This window comes from Pristis pectinata, chromosome 9, assembly GCF_009764475.1.
Source record: "Pristis pectinata isolate sPriPec2 chromosome 9, sPriPec2.1.pri, whole genome shotgun sequence".
Lineage (NCBI taxonomy): Eukaryota > Metazoa > Chordata > Chondrichthyes > Rhinopristiformes > Pristidae > Pristis > Pristis pectinata.
Window position 1 is genome coordinate 60535304 of NC_067413.1, and position 21951 is coordinate 60557254.

At 41.0% G+C, this 21951-nt stretch overlaps 1 protein-coding gene across 1 annotated transcript in view; it reads right to left on the minus strand.

The window, feature by feature from the left end:
- LOC127574662 (NEDD4-like E3 ubiquitin-protein ligase WWP1) overlaps positions 1 to 16897 on the minus strand; it is a 151835-nt gene extending 134938 nt beyond the window's left edge. The window contains exon 1 of the mRNA XM_052023883.1: positions 16743 to 16897. The gene's annotated coding sequence lies outside the window, so the exon portion shown is untranslated. The remainder of the gene's footprint in view (positions 1 to 16742) is intronic.
- Between the last annotated feature and the right edge of the window lie 5054 nt (positions 16898 to 21951).

A 21951-nucleotide genomic window follows, 5' to 3' on the forward strand; every position in this document is an offset into this window, starting at 1 on the left:
GGAAGAGGAGAGAGAATGACCCAGGTGGGTGGGGTCATTGATTATGCTGGCTGCTTCACCAAGACAGTGAGAGGTAAAGACAGAGTCCAAGGAGGGGAGGCTGGTGTCTGTGATGCACAGGGCTGTGTCCACAACTCTCTGCAGCTTCTTGCGGTTCTGGGTAGAGCAGTTGCCATACCAAGCCGTGATACATCTAGGTAGGATGCTTTCTATGGTGCATCGGTAAAAGTTGGTGAGAGTCAAAGGGGACAAACCAAATTTCTTTAGCCTCCTGAGGAAGTAGAGGCACTGGTGAGCTTTCTTGGCTGTGGCATCTACGTGATTTGAACAGGACAGGCTGTTGGTGATGTTCACTCCCAGGAACTTGAAGCTTTCAACCCTCTCAACCTCAGCACCGTTGATGTAGACAGGTGCATGTACACCGCCCCCTTTCCTGAAGTCAATGACCAGCTCTTTTGTTTTGTTGATATTGAGGGAAAGGTTGTCGTCATGACACCATTCCACTGAGCTCTCTATCTCATTCCTGTACTCTGACTCATCGCTGTTTGAGATACAGCCTACAACGGTGGTATCATCTGCAAACTTGTAGATGGAGTTAGAGCAGAATCTGGGCACACAGTCATGAGTGTATAGGGAGTAGAGTAGAGGGCTGAGGACACAGCCTTGTGGGGCACCAGTTTTGAGAATAATCATGCCGGAGGTATTACTGCCTATCCTCACTGATTGTACTCTGTTGGTTAGAAAGTCAAGGATCCAGTTACAGAAGGAGGCGTTGAGTCCTAGGTCTCAGAGTTTGGTGTCAAGCTTGCTTGGAATTATTGTATTGAAGGCAGAGCTGTAGTCAATAAACAAAAGTCTAACGTAGGTGTCTTTACTGTCCAGATGCTCCAGAGCTGATTGTAGGGCTAGGGAGATGGCATCCGCTGTAGACCTGTTTCGGCGATAGGCGAATTGCAGTGGGTCCAGGTTGTCTGGGAGGCTGGAGTTGATGCATGCCATGACCAACCTCTCAAAGCACTTCATAATGGTGGATGTCAGAGCCACTGGTCGGTAGTCATTGAGGCATGTTACCTTGCTTTTCTTCGGTACCGGGATGATAGTGGTCTTCTTAAAACAGGTGTGAACCTCAGATTGAAGCAGGGAGAGGTTGAATATGTCCACAAATACTTCTGCCAGCTGATCAGCACAAGATCAGAGCACACGCCCAGGGACACCATCTGGGCCAGGTGCTTTCCTTGTGTTCAATCTCCAGAAGACTGATCTTACATCCTCCACTGTGATCACAGGTTCAGCTACATCGGAGGCTATCAGGGTGGATGGTGACAATCCACTTCCCTTCTGTTCAAAACGAGCATAGAATGCATTAAGTTCATCATGAAGGGATGCACTGTTGTTAACTATGCAGCCCGACTTTGTCTTGTAGCCTGTTATGGCATGTAAGCCCTGCCATAACTGACGGCTGGTCGGGGACTTTATTTTGAGTTGGTATTGCCTCTTGGCATCCCTGATAGCTTTCCGAAGGTCATACCTCGATTTCTTGTACAGGTCAGGATCCCCAGATTTGTGTGCAGCAGTCCTCTCCTTCAGTAGGGAGTGGATCTCCCAGTTCATCCATGGTTTCCTGTTTGGGAACACCCGTATTGTCTTCTTTGGTACACAATCCTCCACACACTTGCTGATAAAGTCTGTGATGGTGGTGGCATACTCATCAAGGCTAGCAGCTGAATCTTTGAACATGGACCAGTCCACTGTCTCAAAGCAGTCACATAGGAGCTCATCTGCTTCCTCAGACCAGCACTGCACGACTCTCTGTACCGGATCCTCCCATTTCAGTTTCTGTTTGTATGCAGAGAGAAGGAGCACAACCTGGTGGTCTGATTTCCCAAGAGGTGGTTCAGAAGGCATCTTTGATGGTTGTACAGCAGTGGTCAAGGGTGTTGGCACCCCTGGTGGAGCAGGAGATGTGCTGATAGTATTTGGTAACACACTCTTGAGGGTGGCCTGATTGAAGTCCACTGGGATGATGAAGAGGGCCTCAGGTATCCTGTGTCAAGGTTGTTGACCATGGAGTATAGCTCATTGAGTGCAGGCTTCATGTCCGTCTATGGTGGGATGTAGACTGCCATCAGGATAGCTGAAGTGAACTCCCTTGGCAGATAGAATGTCAACACTTCACCATTAGATATTCCAGGCTGGGTGAGCAGGAGTTCGCCAGGACTGTCACATCAGAGCACCATAAGTTATTGATTATGGAGCAGACCCCTTCACCTTTAACTTTGCCTAAGGACTCTGTACGGTCCAGTCGATGAATTGAGAAACCCTCAGGTTGAATAGCACAAGTCAGGTGAGGCAGGTGTTAGCCACATTTCAGTGAGACAGAGTACACAACAGTACCTCATTTCTCTTTGGTAGGTCAGTCTTGCCCTTAATTCATCAACTTTGTTCTCAATGGACTGGATGTTAGTAGTATGCTGGGGAGGGGGGTCTTGTCACCACATTGTTTCAGCCTCGCCTGCAGCCCAGCCCTCTTGCCACATTTCCGAGGTACATGGCAGCGACTCTTCAGTCCTGAAGTGGAGCCACCAGGTAGTTTATTGTTAAGAGTTAGACCTGTAAGACCTGGAGTGGATTCCTCTGGACTGGATGGTAAGTAACTTCTCCTTGCTGGACTTTGAAGACCTGGAGCGGATTCACCTGGACTGGAAGGTAAGTGACTGCCACTGAACAGACTTGGAAGACCTGGAGTGATTGAGGAGTTCACCAATCAGGATTAGTGGGGTTGGGGTATTGGAATTGGTGACTGGGGAGCTTGGGGGATATGGGAGTTGGCCAGGTTGGGATCAGGGATGCAGTAGATCAGGAATTCAAACAATCAGCAGGTTGAAATGATTGGTGAGACAAGGGAAAGGGCAATCGGGGAGTTAGGGATGAGATCAATGGGTTTAGAGTGGAAGGCCCTTAAGGATATATAGTCAGAAATGAAATTTACCTTAGTGGGGTCACAGTCCGAAGCAATATTATTAAAACATTGTTGTGCCTGGCTAAGCTTCAACAGCAGTGTTGCTCAAGGAATGGGGACACAAGAAACTGCAGATGCTGGAATCAGGAGCAAAAAAAATGCAAGACCCTCCATCAGGTCTGAGAGTGTAAAGGAGAGATAGACAGTATAAAGATATGAGGGGGAGGGGTGATGCAGGAGCTGACAAGCCATAGATGGATCCAAATGAGGAGGGTATGATGGGGAGATGGAGCCTCGTTGCATTCTATACCCTCCCCCCACCCCATAACTTCTTTGATTTTCAGAAACCTTCTATGTTTCATTTCACTCGATAAAAACCTAATGTCAATCAAATAGCGCTAAAATAAGCAGAGCAACACAATCAAATTTTCTAGGGCTTGATGCTTTGCTGAAGTTCTCTCGCACCCACCCCCCCTACCCGGATCCACCTATCGTTTACCAGCTCTTGCTCCACCCCTTTTCCTCACCTCTTTATACTGGCTATCTCCCCTCTGTATTTCAGTCCAGCAGCAGGGTCTTGACTTGAAATGTCAACTGTCCATTTCCCTCCACAGATGCTCCCTGACCCACTGACTTCCTCCAACAGTTTGTTTTTTGCTTCAGATTCCATCATCTGTAGTCTCTTGCGTCTCCCTTCCATTATTATCTTTTATAAATTGAAGTACTTTGACCAAGAAGTGCTATTCTTAGACTCCATTCTACTCTAGCTTTATTTTAGGATGGGAAGGAACTATTTGGAGATTACCAGTAGACTAACAGATTTTTTTCTATCATAATCTCAAGCAAAATATTTTTTTCCCCCCCTCAGTGGTCAAAAATGTACAAATTGTTAATGGAGGAGTTAGAATATTATCTTTCGATCTTTATGAGAAGCACATTGATTGTAACCAAACAAACCTTGTTGAATATTTTTTAAAATCATAAATCACTGGGTCTGAAACTGAATACAGGTGGAGCAGACACAAATTTAATTATTCAATTTATTGCCAAGTGTTAAATTGTATGAAGTTGCTACGCAGTTATATAAATTTATTTATTTAACTTGTATGACTCAATACTTGAAAACTATGGCAATAGTTCAATATCTTCCTCTTATAAATTGACTGATGCCAGGTCAATCTGAAATTCATATTCACATTTTGATTTCATTCCCCTCTCTCACTCAGTGTGCATTATTTTGCATAATCAGCCTTGAAAAGAATTGTTTTCTACTGTTAATTTCAGTGAAAATATTTTAGGATCACTGTTCAGAGGAGCAGTATTAACAGGCAAGAACTCAGTTGCTATGAGACCTGCACATTGTTTAGACATGTACCTTCTTCAATAAAGTTAATAAACATCAAAATTAAGCTGTTACTGGATTTTTTTTCCAGTTACATTACACAATTCTGTAGTCTAAAACCTGGAATGCTTTTTGATACTCAGCATGAATTATCCCACAGCTTAAAGATAGCCCAGTTTGCTTAATATTTCAATACCACAAGTATGCTTACAGTTATCACCGAACAAGGTAAAACAAAAGTTACTGATACTGAAATATTTATCGTACAATTTACCTTTCAGTTCTCGAAACCTGCTTGGTTGGCAAATTATATTTCTAAAAAACTCAAGTTCTCAGTGATTTATATCATATCATACAAGGCATATTAATTTGCTTTGCTTCCATGAACTTACAACATCTTCTGAGATGCAAGTATTTCTATATATGTTATTATCTACTCCCTCTGCAAAGTGTCTTTATTGCGAATGATATTGGAGCTAATTGTCCTGACATAAGTACCTCGCCAACTGGACAGTGAATGCAAGATATAAGCTGAAGACTCACAGTGCTGAGTCTCTGCCCCCTAATGTTGTTGTGGAGTTTTTGAGGCTACCCTTGAGATAGTAGGCAGATCTTCTTCCTGCAATAGGCACAGGGCAGTCATTCAAATAATTTTTATAGGGTATCAGAGTGCCTTTGTTCCATTTTTCTATTCCCTTCCAAAACAGACACTCACTTAAAGGGGTTTCTAGAAGCTCTAGGCCTTGCACCAGCACTGCACAATTAGAGAATGGCAGGCAGTAGTGCTGCAGCAAACTCCTCTTCTTTTACAGAAGCAGTAGGTCTAAGTTTGCCTGGAGGTCTTCCTGCTGCTCATTTTACACAGCAGTCACACCATCTCAACAATAGAAGGCATTCCAACCACATTTCTGTTTGCTAAACCAGATTAGATAGTGTTTCTGTACAAGGGTGGTATTTAGCACAAATAGGTGCATTGAGCTCTTAGATCAGTGAGGGCAATGGGGAAAAGCTGGATACTTGATCCCTATAGTTCTTAATGAAGCTTCCTTAACTATGACAATGCAACAGAGAACCCCACCCCCATTTAATACTACAGTACCACTTGCAGAGTACCTATGTTCAGTCTGCAGAGGGGTTGCCTGCCACCTTAATTCCCTATTCCACTCCCATTCTGACCTATTTCTGTGGCCTCCTGCATGTTTAACGAGGCTCAATGTAAGTTTGAGTAACAATACCTCACCTTCCGCCTGGACATGTTACAGCCTTCTTGACTTAATATCGAATTCTCTAACTTCTAGTAACGTATAATTCAGATTTCCAGCATTTAGGGCCAGAGAGTCATAGAGTTGTGAGCGCAAAAATAGGCCCTTTGGCCCACCAATTCCACGCTGACCTTCTTGGTAATTGGTTTATTATTGTCATATGTACTGAGGTACAGTGAAAAGCTTTTGTTTGCATGCCATCCAGATGGATCATTCCATATATAAGTACATTGAGGTAGTACAAAAGGAAAACAAAAATGCAGAATATGGTGTTACAGTTACAGAGAAAGTACAGTGCAGGTAGACAGATAAAGTGCAAGGGCCATGATGAAATAGATTGAGAAATCAAGAGTTCATCTTTATTGTATAAAAAGTCACATAACGGTGGGATAGAAGCTGTCCTTGAGCCTGGTGGTATGTGTTCTCAAGCTTTTCTATCTTCTGCATGATGGGGCAGAAGAAAGAATAACCAGGATGCGAGGGGTCCTTAATTATTTTGGCTGGTTTCCTGAGGCATGATGGATGTCAGAACCACCAATAGTCATTAAGACAGGTGACCTTATTTTTCACAAGATCACAAGACAAGGGAGCAGAAGTAGGCCATTCGGCCCATCGAGTCTGCTCCAAAGAAAAGAGAAAGGGAGAAAGAAAAAAGAAATGAGAAATGGGGGAAAAAGGTCTGCTCCATGAGCTAAAGGAAAAAAAAAGCACTATTCCTTTCTAGCCCCAATTTCCAGCCTTATCCCCATATCCCTTGATACCTTGACTAATTAGATACCTATCTATCTCCTCCTTAAACGCCTCCAATGATCGGGCCTCCACTGCTGTACGTGGCAAAGAATTCCATAAATTCACTACCCTCTGGCTAAAGAAATTTCTCCTCATCTGTTTTAAACCTGTACACTTTAATTCTAAGATTGGGCCCTCTGGTCTTGGACTCACCCACCAAGGGAAACAGCTTGGCCACATCTACTCTGTTCAGTCCTTTCAACATTCTAAATGTTTCTATGAGGTCCCCTCTCATTCTTCTGTACTCCAGTGAGTACGGTCCAAGAGCCGACAAACGCTCATCATATGTAAGCCCTTTCATTCTGGGAATCATCCTCGTAAATCTCCTCTGAACCCTTTCCAACATCAGCACATCCTTCCTAAGATATGGGGCTCAAAACTGCACACAGTATTCCAAATGAGGCCTCACTAGTGCCCCGTAGAGCCTCATCAACACCCCCCTTCTTTTATACACTATACCTCTCGAAATTTTTCTTTGGCACTGGGATGATAATGGTCTTCTTAAAGCAGGTGAGAACCTCAGAATGGAGTAGGGAAAGTTTAAAGATGTCTGCCCATCTATACTCCCATTTCCTCGCACTAGATCCATATCCTTTTATCTTCTTTATTATAGTGCCTGTCTAAATGTCGTGATTGTATGACCTTCACGACCTTCTCTGGCAGTGAGTTCCAGATATCAACCACTCTCTGTGAAAACTTTCCCCTGAAATCACCTTTAAAACTCCTTCCTCTCTCCTTAAACCTATGCCTTCTAGATTTTGATAACCCTAACATGGCAAAAAGATTCTGACTCTGTCTATCATATCTACGTCTCTTAGAATTTTAGGTACCTTTATCAGGTCACTCCTTAGCGCTCCAGGGAAAACAAACTCATCCTATCCAACCACTCCCCCTAACTAAACTCTTCCATTCCAGGCATCCTGGTGAATTTCCTCTCTCCAGTGCAACCACAACTTTCCTATCGTGTGGCAACCAGAAATGCACACAATACTCCAAGTGTAGTCTTACCTGTCTTTTGTAAAGTTGCGACATAATGTCTCAACTGTGATGTTCTATGCCCTGATCTATGAAAGCAAGCATGCCATATGCCTTCTTTACCACCCTTTCTGCTGTGTTGCAACTTTCAGGGAGCTGTGGACTTGAACCCCAAGGTCTCTTTGTCCATCAATATTCCTTAGTGGCCAACCATTTACTGTATATGTCCTACCCAATTTGACCACGAAATGCATCACAATGCACTTCTTGGGATTAAATCCCATCTTCCAATGCTCTCCCAATTCTCCATCTGTTCTATATTCTGCCTTAGATAATATTCCTCACTATCCACAACACCACCAACTTTCATGTCATCTGCAAACTTTCAGCACTTAGGGATGCAAGTCATCACGCCTGGGCATTTAACAGCTTTAAGTCCCATTAATTTATCCGATTATTTTCGTTACTAATGCTAATGTCTCTTAGATTCTGATTCACTGTCATTCTACATCCTCTCTGGTAGGTTTTCTGCCATGAGAACAGATGTACAGACAGTGGTCAAGCAATATTGCTGTAACTCTTTTCTCTATATCTGTTGCTGTAGCACTCCCATTGGAGTGGAATTGATCTACAGGGCAAGTGATAAACCATTCAATCCTTGTCATCCCTACTCCAGAATCAAATTCACCCCAACCTCAGTCATTGACTTACAGTACACAATCTGCATATGTTCACATTTAAAGACCAAGCACTTGGTCATTGGTGACTCCATCACTAAAGAACTTGAGAGGGTATGCCTTACACTAGAAAACAAAGGTCATCTAACAACCTTCCCCAAACTAAAACACTCGCTCTGACAATCAAAGTCCAGGACAAGATTCTGTACAAGGTGGATCACTTTCCACGCATGAATTCAGCCATCAATGATGAAATTCACCACCACCTCTAGTTTACCAGCATAGCCTTTGACTGACTTAAGAAAAGAATGTTCAAAGACCACGCCCTCAAACCCAGCATCAAGCTCATCATCTAATAAGTAGCAGTGGTCAACCTCTCCTGTACTTTTCAAAGCCATGGACAACCTACAATAACTATCTCAAAGCACAGGAGAGATTGCACCAACATTGTTTCTGCAAATTCATCCAAATATATTGGGAGGATAGGGCACCTAATGTCAATGTCCTCTCACAAGCTAACATTCCCATCAAGTCTCTGATCATGCTCAACCTGTCTGCTGGGCAGACCTCATTGTCTGCATACCTGCCATCAGACATCTCAAATAAACACTCTAGTCTGAGTTCTACTGCAGCAAAGGATTTTCAAGGGACAACAAAATTATTTCAAGAACGTACTCAAAATGTCCTTGTAAAAATATAATATCCTCATCCACTCATAGGAATCCCTGATCAGTGACTGCTCAAAATGGAGAAGAAACACAGAGGAAGATACTGAGTACCTCAAATCTCTACATTGAGAGCAAACAGAATAATGGGAGGAGCGTACAACATACCAAACAATGCACCCACATGCCCCATCCATCGCTACCTGTCTCACTAGGAATCTTCAGCTACCTCAGAATCACAGTATCATAGTGGATGGAAGTCATCCTTGACTGTAAGGGACTTACTAAGGAGAGAGGAATTAGTTAATTGACCTAACCAGATCAGGAAAGTGAGTGTATTTGCTAATTCATCCACATCCTATTGTTTTAGGCCTTTGTCTCTTTACATTCCATGCAACTTCATAACAAACCATTTAAATTTCAGAGGTACCTAGCGTCACATTATGTGCATTTCATATTAATGCACTGTGGCCATTCACCCCAATACTTATACAATGTGAAGCTTATGAATTACCATCAACAAATACACATTTGAATATTAAGTAAGGGCTTGCTTTGACATTACTTAGATGTCACTGGGCACTCTACATGTAATGAACTACTAAATGGAATTTAGTGTTGTGACATAGGAAAAGTAGCCAATTTATACCAAATAGACTCCTGCAAACAGCAGTATGGTAATGATTGGATGTTTTGTTAAATAGTGTTGCGTTTTTCAAAATAGCACCATGGGATCTTTTAAATCCACCTGAGCAGACAAATAAGACCTTGTTTTGACAACTCTTCTAAAGAAAAACAGCCAATACAACACATAGGAGATGTTGGTGAGACTGCACCTGGAATATTGTGTGCAGTTCTGGTCGCTGTACTACAGGAAAGATATGATTAAGCTAGAGAGGGGGAAGAAAAGATTCAGAAGAATGTTGCCAGGACTGGAGGGCTTGAGTTATAAGGAGAGATTGGATAGGCAGGGACTGTTTTCCCTGAAGTGAAGGAAGTTTAGGGATGACCTTTTAGAGGTTTATAAAATCATGAGGGGCATAGATAAGTTGGATTGTCATAGTCTTTTTAACAGGTTAGCAGAGTCTAAAACTATAGGTTTAAGGTGAGAGAGGAAATATTTAAAGGGGGACCTGTGAGACAAGTTTTTCCACACAGAGGGTGGTGGGTATATGAAATAAGCTGTCAGAGCAAGTGGGAGAGGTGGGTAAAATTATAATGGTTGAAAGACATTTGGACAGGTCCATGGATAGGAAAGCAATATAGGCCAAATGCAGGCAAACAGGACTAGGTCAGGAAGACACCTTGGTTGACATGGACGAGTTGGGATGAAGGGCCTGTTTCCATACTGTGTAACTCATTGACTATGACTGTATAATATTCAGTCATTCACAGGTCAGTTTTAGTGTTTCCAGCAGGAAAGGAGAGTGCAAACCATGAGGACAAGAAAAAGGACTAGAGTTGGACTGCCACAAATAGTCAGACTCAAAGATGCGGAGGAAGGTCTCCTGGAGATAAATGCCATATCAGTATCCCCCACATTCGGAGATGGTGAAAAAGGTAACTTTCAGAAAACTGGCGACAGTATTGCAAGTATCTCTGAAAAACATGCTGAATTTATGTTGTCCCTACCTGAACTATGAGGCAACAAAGTATAATAAATACCAAAATTGTGATTTTAACATACTGGATCCCAGCACTGAAGGATGTTGGAGGTGGAGAGGAGAAAGTAAAATACCAGCACAATGGTGAAAATCGGGATGTCAGTTTAGGTAGGGTGGAGTAGATCTGAGAGTCAGGACAAACTCAGGAATTTTGGTGGCATCAGAATTATAATTCAAGACCTTGAATAGAGTTTGGGATGGTGGTAGCAGAGGGTAGATCAGGGCTGGGGGTTCAATGCAGTATAGTGTGGAAGAGGGGTGGTGATGCCATTGAAAGTACATTGTCCTGGGAGAGCCAAATTCCAGAAGGTGGTGGTACAAATTCACCTGATATGTTCCAAAAGGTGGATTGCAAAGACTGCAGGAGATTAGGAATGGACTTTGCCAAAAAAATGGCAAATGAAATTCATTACAGAGAAATGTAAGGTAATGCCTTTGGAGAGGTTCAGTAAGGAAAAGCAATACATAATAAATCAGACAATACTGAGAGGTGTGGTTGAACAGAGGAACCTCTATGCCCTAGATCCTTAAAGGTAGGTAGACAGGTTGATAAGGTGGTTAAAAATGTATATGAGCTTCTTTCTTTTATTAGCCAAGGCATAGAATATGGTTACACAAGGCGGCAAGAAAATGGGAGCAGGAATAGAATTAAAAAGATTTTCTACAACATTAGTTAGATCACAGCTTGACCACTGCTTATAGTTCTGAACACTATATTACAGGAATGATAATGATAGCCCTGGAGAGGTGCAGGGCAGATTTATAAGGATGTTGTCAGCAGTAAACAATTTTAGCTATGAAGAAAGATTGAATAGGCTGGGTTTGTTTTTTTTTGGAAGAGAGGAGACTTTTTGAGGTCTATAAAATTATGCAGGGCCTAAATAGATAGAAAGGACCTATTTTACTTCACAGAGGAATCAAAGTCTCTTGTGAGCAGTATTCTTACAGCATTATTTTCCAGTGGGTTTAGCTGGGGTTAATAATAACTGCTAATACAAATATCAGGGTTAATTTTCACTCAGCCTCTGGGTGCATCATTATTATTCCACCTTCAACTGAAAAGAAAACTCAACAACAAGGATCTCATTGGTACCCATGGGAATTTCTCAGCACGCATCTTACCTTGAACATCAGTTGAGCCTTTTTTTTAGTTGCTATAATTATTTCTGTGAGATGCAAACAATTGTTACTGTTGTTATTCCTTATCAGTCAATCATGAGGAAGCATTTTTCCATGTCAATTGTCTTTCTTAATTCGACTCTCTTATTTTCTCCCTGATAATTTTTTAAATTCAAAGCACTATTCTGTGAAGGTGCTTCCTTCTCATTGGTGGTCTGTGCACCATCTGGTGGGCATTGCCAATGAACTGGTATATACTCCCCAAATTGCTGAAATGCAATTGGATGATTAGAGAAAATGACTGTAAAGAGTTGATAGAAATATTGTCTGAATGGGATATCCTTACAGAATTTAATTATGATTATTTAGAATTAAATGTTCAACTACTAAGGTGAATATTTTTATTAAATATTGATATGGGATCTGCTATTGAAAAATAAAAATATGCAAATGATAACCCCTATATATTACTTTTCAAAATTCAAGTAAAATTCACAGAACATGATGGATCAGGGCATTATACATTGCCATACTGTGGTGGGATATCGGGTCAGGTTCTGTACCTACTCTATCCCTATCTCAGAATGTTTGCTGCTGGAACACTCATCCATGCTTTTGTTGTCTTGATTTAATACAAGCCTGGTAAATTGGAAGATCATTCAAAGTTCTGGTGCCCTGGATCAAAGTTGCACCTGACACACCTCATTCTTGCTCATCTGTACCACTGGTTCTCAGCTGACAAGTCTGAGGACATTGTGGCGCACTTAGTGCTGCTGCCTCTCGGCTCCAAGGATCCAGTTTCATTCATGATCTGTGCAGAGTTTGCACATTCTCTCTGTGTTTGCAAGGGTTTCCTCCCACATACGAAAGACATGTTGGTTAGTTAATTGGCTACTATATATTACCACTTAGTGTTAATGGCAAAAGGAATCAAAATGAAATTGATGGACATGTATAAAAAAAAGGACTTCTTAATTATATCCCCAAACTCTTAAGGTCAAAATCACTGATGTATACCAGAAACTGCAAGAGACCCACACTCAGACTTGTGGTAATTGACTGTGTAGAGCTTTTGGGAGATTAGAAAACCCTGTTCTTCTACCCACTGAACCAGTTTTAGATCCAACTTGCCACATTTTCTTGAATGCCATGAACCTTTACTTTGCCCATCACTTTGCTGTCTGGGACCTTGTTAAACATCTTGCTAAGATTCACAAATTACATCAAATATGCTCCCCTTATTATTCCTCCCTGTAATATCTCATCAAAATATTTCATTTAATTTGTTTGTTTGATGTTTGCTAAATAAGTCTAAAGATTGTTGGAGAAATAAAAGGCTGCGGATGCTGGAATCTAGATGAAAAAACACAATGATGCTGGAGGAACTCAGCAGGCCAGGCAGCATCTGTGGAGAAAAGCAGGCGGTTAACGTTTCAGGTCAGGACCCTTCTTCAGGACTGAAGATAGAAAAAGGGGATGCCCAATATATAGGAGGGAAAAGCAGAGCAGTGATAGGTGGACAAAAGAGGGGAGGCAGGGTGGGCACAAGGTGGTGATAGGTAGATGCAGGTAAGAGATAGTGATAGGCAGGTGTGGGGAAGGAGGGGACACCAGATCCACCAGGGGATGGGCAAAAGGTAAGAAGAGAGAGGAGAAAAAAAGGAGGCTAGGAAAGGGAAGAAGAGAAGAAGCATGGTGAGGGGGGGGGGGGGGGCTCGGGAAGGGGGTTGTGGGGAAGGGGGGTGGGGATTACCTAAAGTGGGAGAATTCAATATTCATGCCATTAGGCTGCAAGGTTCCAAGATGGAAAATGAGGTGCTGTTCCTCCAGTTTGCGCATGGAAATCCCCTGGCAATGGAGGAGGCCGAGGATTGTCATATCAGTGATAGTGTGAGAAGGGGAGTTGAAGTGACTGGCAACGGCAAGGTGCAGATCACAGTTACGGACAGAGCACAGGTGTTCTGCGAAACGGTTTTGAATTGAAATGGATATTATGCTGCTTTAGGAACACCCATGCCAGAATTAACTTCTCAGTCCATCCTATTTTTCAATCTGGCTCTACAGAGAAGCAATAAGTTTTCCCATTGGTGCTTAATGTGTAGTGTAATGGAAATTACATTCAACCATGTACAGGGGAAAAAATGCAGTCCAACCTGATTAGCAATGCTCTTGCGTCTCGTTGTCATGCTTATTCTGTCCATTGGCCATTGAATTAGTTTCTCTGATAGGATTTCTCATCTTACATACAGTTAATTTTATCAAGCTATCCATGTGCCTCCTATTACTTTATGTTTTAATTTGTATTTTGTTTGCAACTAATTTGAGAAAATGTTTACATTCTGCTGTTAAAAAATTGGAAATTGTATTAAGAGGAAAGTGTAAACTCACTTTAATTATATTATTAAATCACTGCTAAGATAACCAAGATTTCTGCAGGACCCAACTCACTGGTAAAATTGTTGCATAAAGTTAAATAGGGAAGTGACAAGATATTTAAACTGGTAAAGGAGTGAAGCTGAAAAAATGACGACAACCAGAATCAACAGAAACTGGAGAAATAGATCAGGATATTATTCATACAAAGAAGTAAAAGATGCATACGAAGGGAAAGAATAAGAGCTAATAGAATGATTTGAAAATAAAGGCTAACTCAGGCAAGTAAAATATGAACAAAAATTTGAAATAAATTACGTACACTGGTATTAAATTACTTAAACTTAATTGCCTAGAAACTCATCTCTGGTTGATACCACTGAATACTTAACAGTGCAAAGCATACAGCCTTTAAAATTTTGTTTCTTTATGTTCAATTTAACTGTATTTCAGAGGCTGCTGGATTTTTTATTCAGCAGTTCCCCATCTCTAAGTATCCCTACCTAAGTTCATTGAGGCAGGAAATCAATTTAAATATTTATTTGTATATATTTAAAATTCTTTGTTACTTTGAATGTTTTTAAAATTGTTTTGGTGTTTTTCTTTTATATTTTAATGCTTTCAGAAATTATTAGACATTTTAATTGTTTGGTTAATTTACAATAGTTTTTGTATCTTTCTGAATGTCAAAGTATTTTGCTAGGGTTTTTGTGGGCATATTTTTTTCTGGGCATGTTTTTTTCTGGCACTGCTTTGAGGGGGTTTCATAGCTCTGATCAGGATTGGAATGGCTTCTGCAAGGAAGTTAATAGGACAGTGTTAAGCACAACAATAAATGTTTGCCATGTTTCACACATTGGAACATAAACCAAGATTCTCTGAAGTACTAAAACTTTTTTTCCCCCACAGGCTCCATCCTAATTCTAATTTCCGAAGTTTCTTTGAGGAGGTAATAGATATTGAACAAAGGGGAATTGTGATGTATGTTGTACTTGAACTGTATCAAATGCTTTGTCAGTTTTGATGAGGGATAATTACCTCATTTCATCAGTTCCCATGTTATACGTAGGAAACCACATTAACTGGAACAATAAATGTTTGCCGTGGTTGTGCACTCTGGCATGCAGACCAAGATTCTCTAAAGCCCCAAATATATTTTTTTCCCAGCGGTTGCACCTCTTTCAGCTGAACATCCAAAGTCTAATTTTCAAAAGGTATCAATTTTGGCCATAGCCCTTGCTGAGCTTTATTAGTTGCTCTTCAAAGTACCTCATCAACACTCCAGGAAATGCTGCTTCAATGATTCATCACTATTCTCTGTTCCTTATACATGTAGAAAATAAGCAGGAAACATGTGCGCATTATTCACGCCAGCAAGGTAAACTTGCATCAAAGATCACGTAAGTCCTATGATCTCAGCTGCATTTTTCCAGGATTTGTTAAGTTTGCTGATACATTAACCACACCAGATAATGTATCATTAAACATATAAAAAAAAACTTACTTTTTGGGTATCTTAGCTCTTTCTGCATTTCTTCTTCATTAGCCAGTAAAATCTTGAATTTTTTTTAATGAAACTTTGTTTTGCTGCTTTGAGCTTATCAGTATTGTCACTAGCTGAAAAACATTTCTATTTTATCTCAGCAAGGAGAGGAAAGAAAATAGCTTTGGTATCTTCTCAAAAGTTAACAAAACTTGGAGCACGTTATTCATTACTATCAGTGAGAAAATATTACTAAGTCATTTGATAATGGCAGTTCTTAACTGCAGTCATGTCACATTCAATAAACAAACACTCACAATCGCTTTGATGGAGGCAAATTTGATTTACTTTTCTAAGTTAGCACAACAAATAATTTCTGTCCCTATATTACCTGGTCTCTCCAGAACTTGATTTCTTGTCATATTGCCAAAATTACTAACTTTACAACAAAGACTGAGTTCAGTCTTGTGAATTATGGCTGATGTAGTTTCCAAGGCAACTTACAAATAATAATTCTTACTTAATTGCTGTAACTCAGTAAATTGGTCTAATGCCCAGTGAAGCATTAAGTTATCTCCACAGCATAAGCCACTTCCCTGGAAATTTCATCAAAACAGCATTACTTCAGCAAACTGGCAAAAGTAATTTAATAAAAACACTGAAAGGTGATGCAATACAATTTAAAAGGGGCCAATGTGCTTTTGAACCCAATGTCAAATCTGTATAGGCTGTCAACTATTGTCAAACATGCTTGTCTTCCAATTTTCCAGATCTGATGGAAGAGTCCTTGACCTGAAACATTCACTCTGTTTCACTCCCTACTTGGGGAGTGAGTATTCTGTTTTTGGGTCAAATTCTTGCTTTTCAGATATATATTTCATTTTAATCCAATTAGTTTCTTTAAAAAAAATAGAAGTAAAAATTGTGACCCTGTATCAGGATAGAGCAGTGCCTAAGTGTTGTTAAGAAGTCTAATCAGAAGGGGCACACGGAAAGAAAGCAGTGTAGGCATCGTACAACTGTTTGAAGCAACCTTGGCTGATGAAAGTTTCCATGAGGTAAATACAAACAGCAAAAATAGAATTTAATAGCAAATATTCATTAGATCTTTAGCAAGGCATTGAAGAGCTATAGATGGAGACACAAGACAATGCAGATGCTGTAATCTGGAACAAAAAACAAACTGCTGGAGATACAGATTTGCTTAAATCAATTGTTCTTATGTATTGAATCTAAAATTGCACAAACAAGCAAGGGCATGTATGAGCTTTATTTAAATGTAGACATAATTATGAATTGAAAAAGAAGTTGGTTAAATAAAAACAAACTACTTGAAAAATCATAAGAATACTTAGCAATAAAACTAAGGCAGGTGCATTCATTGATCCAAAAATAATGTTAAAGGAATATTAAAGATAAAAGTGATTTTCCTACCTATGGAAGAATAGCAAGATAAGGCTGCTCCCAATATGATCCTGATAATGTCCATGTCATAATACATGCGATAAGCACTGCACCATCAGTGTGATACAGCAGAGAGTATAGACAGCATTAAGGCACCTTGGCCTAGGAATTCAATCACATAGAACGCTAGTGTTGGGTTGTATGATGGAATGTGTGAATTCCTCTGGTGCCCAATGCAAGTTCTATACCTCAAATGCAGTGCTCATTACTTTCTTCTTTCTGTAGAAATAAAAATAATAACAAACTTTTTTTGTATCCATTTCTGTTTCTAGTCTTTTTGCCGTCTCTATATAGCATTACTAACAGACAGGATACACATGAACTTCATTTAAATTACTTTGAATGAACCCACTGCAATTGCTGACTTTGGAACTTACTTCATCTCCACACTCTCCTGCCTCAGGGCTCATAGCTGATATCTTCTTTGTCCTTTCTTTGTGAAGGGTTAAAATATGGATATCCACTTTGTACAATGCAATTCATCCAATTTTCTCTTAAAATGGCAATGGTCAATCCCTCAACCACTGTGAAAAAGATTTACAGAAATCTCTCTGTATAAATCCAAATCACTGAACTCTTTCCTCATTTCATCACGAACAGTTTTAAATTACTGTGACTCATTACTGCCTCCCCAACATGAAGAAATAACTGGAGACACAAGAGACTGCAAATGCTGCAATCTGATCCTGATGCAGGGTTTTGACCTGAAAGATTGACAATTCCTACCCTCCCCCCAAAGATGCTACTTAACCCACTGAATTCCTCCAGCAGATTGTATGTTGTATGAGGATATAACCTGATTCTATCAAGCCCTTAATTATTTAATGCACTTCTATTAGAATTCTTAGCCTTCTTTGCTTTAATGGAAATAAACTCAATATTTAAAATCTCTTCACAATTATAATTTTGGATCCCTGCAATTAATGCTGTTCGAGACATAAACAGCAGGCAAATCATTAGTTGGGCTGAAAAATATCTGTAGAGGATATTAACAATAGTTTGCAGTCCCAAGTTTTTTAGGAATCACTTGATTTGCATACCAATTATTGATGCCATTAGGATAAATCAAGGGTGTTCAAGTTGAAAGTGAGCAGGATTTGGATTGTCTGGCTAAATCCTAAACCTACTAAAAGCATCACTGAGAATAACCCATAGCCTCAAAGTCTGCAGAGTTCAAACAGGTAACAACAATGCAGCAAAAAAATCAGCAGCAGCCAGAATCAAGGAAAAGGAGAAGAAATATGGAACAGAGTGGCCACCCTTAATATATGTAGGAGCAAACGAGAAAGGCAACACAGAACTGGTGTTCAAACAATGAGTGATTTACTGAAACTGGTGCACACCAGGAGACCAGATCAAAAAGCTGATCTACCTGAACACAATTTTGGGACAACCTTATACACCTCTCTGCATACACAATTACACAGAAAACTTAATTAACTATGTTTTGATTGTTACATTTCTCCAATTACTTCATTAACACAGACTTAATTAGCAGTAAATCTAGGTTTTCATTACTGAACAAAACACTTAATTATCTGTAAGTCTAACTTAGTTAACAGCAAACCTAAGTTTCAGCCACAACAATAGTGGCATGTTATAACATCATCATCAAGCCTCTGTACCTTGGTGCAGTTATAGCTGCATCTGATCTCTCTATTGTTGAACCTTGTCAGTGGCCCCCTGTTACCACATCACCACAAGCTGCTTTGACTACACCTCTTCCCACCCAGTCACTTGCAAGGATGCCATCCCCTTCTCCCAGTTCCTCCACCTTCGCTGCATCTGTTCCTATGATGAGGCTTTCCACTCTAGGACATCTGAGGTGTCCTCCTTTTTCAGTAAACGGGGTTTCCCTTCCACCACCATCAATGCTGCCCTCACCGGCATTTCCTCCATTTCCCACACATCTGCCCTCACCCATCCCCTCCCGACATAACAGGGACAGGGTTCCCCGTGCTCAACTACCACCCCATGAGCCTCCTCATCCAACACATCATTCGCCCAACTTCCACCACCTCTAATGGGATCCCACCACCAGGCACATCTTCCCCTCCTGCCCCCTTTCCGCTTTCCGCAGGGATTGCTCTCTCCGCGATTCCCTTGTCCACTTGTCCCTCCTGGCACTTATCCCCACAACCGCACTAAGTGCTACACCTGCCCCTACACCTCCTCCCTCACCACCATTCAGGGCCCTAAACACTGCTTCATCTTCCAGGTGAGGCAGTGTTTCACCTGTGAAACAAAGGGTAACATTTATTGCATCCAGTGGTCCCGGTGTGGCCTCCTCTACATCAGTGAGAGCTGGCACAGATTGGGTGACCGCTTCATCGAGCACCTTCATTCTGTCTGCCGCAAAAGCAAGGATCTCCTGGTGGCCACCCACTTCAATTCCACATCCCACTCCAATACCGACATGTCTATCCATGGCCTCCTCTACTGCCACGTTGAGGCCAGACGCAGGTTGGAGGAACAAGACCTCACATTCTGCCTTGGTAGTCTCCAACCTGATGGCCTCACCATCGATTTCTCTAACTTCTGGTATCACCTCCCCTCCCCCACTTTTTCTCCCCCCTTTGTCTTCCCTCATTCCTGCCCCCCTCACCCCTTTTCTGTTCCCTTACCCTGCCCTCATGACCTATCCATCTATTCCCCACCTCTTTTCCTTCATTCCATGGTCCACTGCCCTCTCCTTCCGGATTCCTTCTTCTTCAGCCTTTTGCTTCTTCTACCTATCACCTCTCAGCTTCTTACATCTCCCCCCCTCCCCTACCCACCTACCTTCCCTGTCTCACCTAGACTCACCTATCACCTGCCTGTGTGTTCTCTTCTCCCTCCCTCTTATTCTGGCTTCTGCCCTCTTCCTTTCCTGTCCTGATGAAGGGTCTCAGCCCGAAACGTCAACTGTTCATTTCTCTCCATAGATGCTGCCCGACCTGCTGAGTTCCTCCAGCATTTTGTGTGATGCTCCAAATTCCAGCATCTGCAGAATCTCTGGTGTCTCAGCACAAGCTACATCCTATTTTACTGACCCTTTCTATTCCTTTCCCACAACAACATATAACTCTATTTTTCTTTATTAGTCCTTTTTAATGCTCCAAATTCCAGCATCTGCAGAATCTCTGGTGTCTCAGCACAAGCTACATCCTATTTTACTAACCCTTTCTATTCCTTTCCCACAACAAAATATAACTCTATTTTTCTTTATTAGTCCTTACTCACATACAAACAAAGGCATTGAGTCATAGAGTCATAGAATTATACAGCATGGAAACAGGCCCTTGGGCCCAACTCATCCATGCCAACCAAGGTACCTACCTGAGCTCGTCCCATTTGCCTGCATTTGGCCCGTATCCCTCTAAACCTTTCATATCCATGTACCTGTCCAAATGTCTCTTGTAATTTTACCTGCCTCTACCACTTCCTCTGCCAACTCATTCCTTATATCCATCACTTGCCCCTTGGGTGCCCTTTAAATCTTTCCCCTCTCACCTTAAACCTATGCCCTCATGTTTTAAACTCCCCTGTCCTGGGAAAATGACTGTGACTATCTACTCTGTCAATGCCCTTCATGATTTTATAAATATATATAAAGTCACCCCTCAGCCTCCTGTGCTCCCAGAATAAACAGTCCCAGCCTATCCAGCCTCTCCTAATAACTCAAGCCCTCCAATCCCAGCAACATCCTTGTCAATCTTTTCTGCACCCTCTCTGGCTTAATCACATCCTTCCAAGAGCCTGGCAACCAGAAATGAGCAAGTGATACTTCAGGTTTATCAGGTATGATGAGCATTTCTGACAAATCCACAGTGATGGAGATTTTCAAAACTTCTTGGTTTTGGTCTGATACGGTCAAAGCCTGGCTGCACAGCTTTCATTGATCTTATGTAACTGATTAACTTGCTTGACCACTTCAGAGAGCAATTAAAAGTCAACCGTGATGATACATGAGTAGTATCACATAAGAACAAGGATGAACCATTTAGTTACAGTATTTGTGACAATGGCATGGGTTTGTATCTATACCAACATTTTCATTTCCAGATTTAAACTGGACTCAAATTCCTCACCTAATATAGGAAGTAGGAGCAGGACTAGGCCATTCAGCCCTTCAAGACTGGTCTACTTTTCAACAGGACCATGCCCTCTCATTTTCTCTTTTGATAAGATTTGAACTAGTATGTAGGTAATGTAGTTATTATACTGAGAAGTACTGAGAAGCTCAAATAACATCAGTGAGGTGAGAATGTCTATGATAGGGTGTAGACTAAAGTTCTTGTGATAACAGTTGCTTTAAAGACTGGTAGTTGGAGACAGAAAAGAGAAAGAAACAAAAATATTGAAGTAGAAGGGGACAGTCACATCTGTGGAGTGAAAAAAAACACAGAAGGATTATCTGAAATTGTTAAATTTAATATGAATTATCTAAAGCTTCAGCAGAAGATGAAGTACTGTTCTTAAAACTTACATTGGGCATCATTGGGGCAATGTAGTCAAAAATAGAGAGATTAGAATGGATGTGGGCCAGAGGTTTAAAGAAACACACGTGCACATACTTTAACACCTCTGTTCCAAGCTGATAATGGAACTTGACAAAGGCCACAGGAGCTTTCATTTGCAGTTGACTAAGCTCTGGAGATATTCAGGAGGATTATCATCATAGCCCACCTTTCTATAGCAGCAAACAAACTTGACATCAGTCTGAAGGAAATAGATCATGTTGGAAGTGTCATCAGAGCTTCTTCTTCTGCTCCACTGCTTTAGATGTTTGGTTGGAACTCCATTTGTATGTGTAGATAAATTTTCCACTGAACTCCTCCAGAATTAAACATTGGAGCAGGTAGAACTCTGAAGGAATTCTAGCCATATGTATCTGCTAGTTTCTGGAAAATGAGAAACCAAACTAAACAAAGCTATTTGCTAAAACTGAGCTGTAAGTTATCAATCATCTTACCTAGTACACTGTTGAACTATAATTGCTTTTAGAGTCTTACAAATGTTACTTCAACAGAGCGATATACACAATCATAATTCCGACTATTGAAATCATGCAAGAAGTTGAAAGTTAGTTGCTGGTATTAGGTTATCACTCCATCTGTCCACCAGATGGTGCAATCTTGCATTTCTTCCTCTCAGAATTTAGTGACAGGGAAGACAAAAACTTTGTTCTTGATTTCAT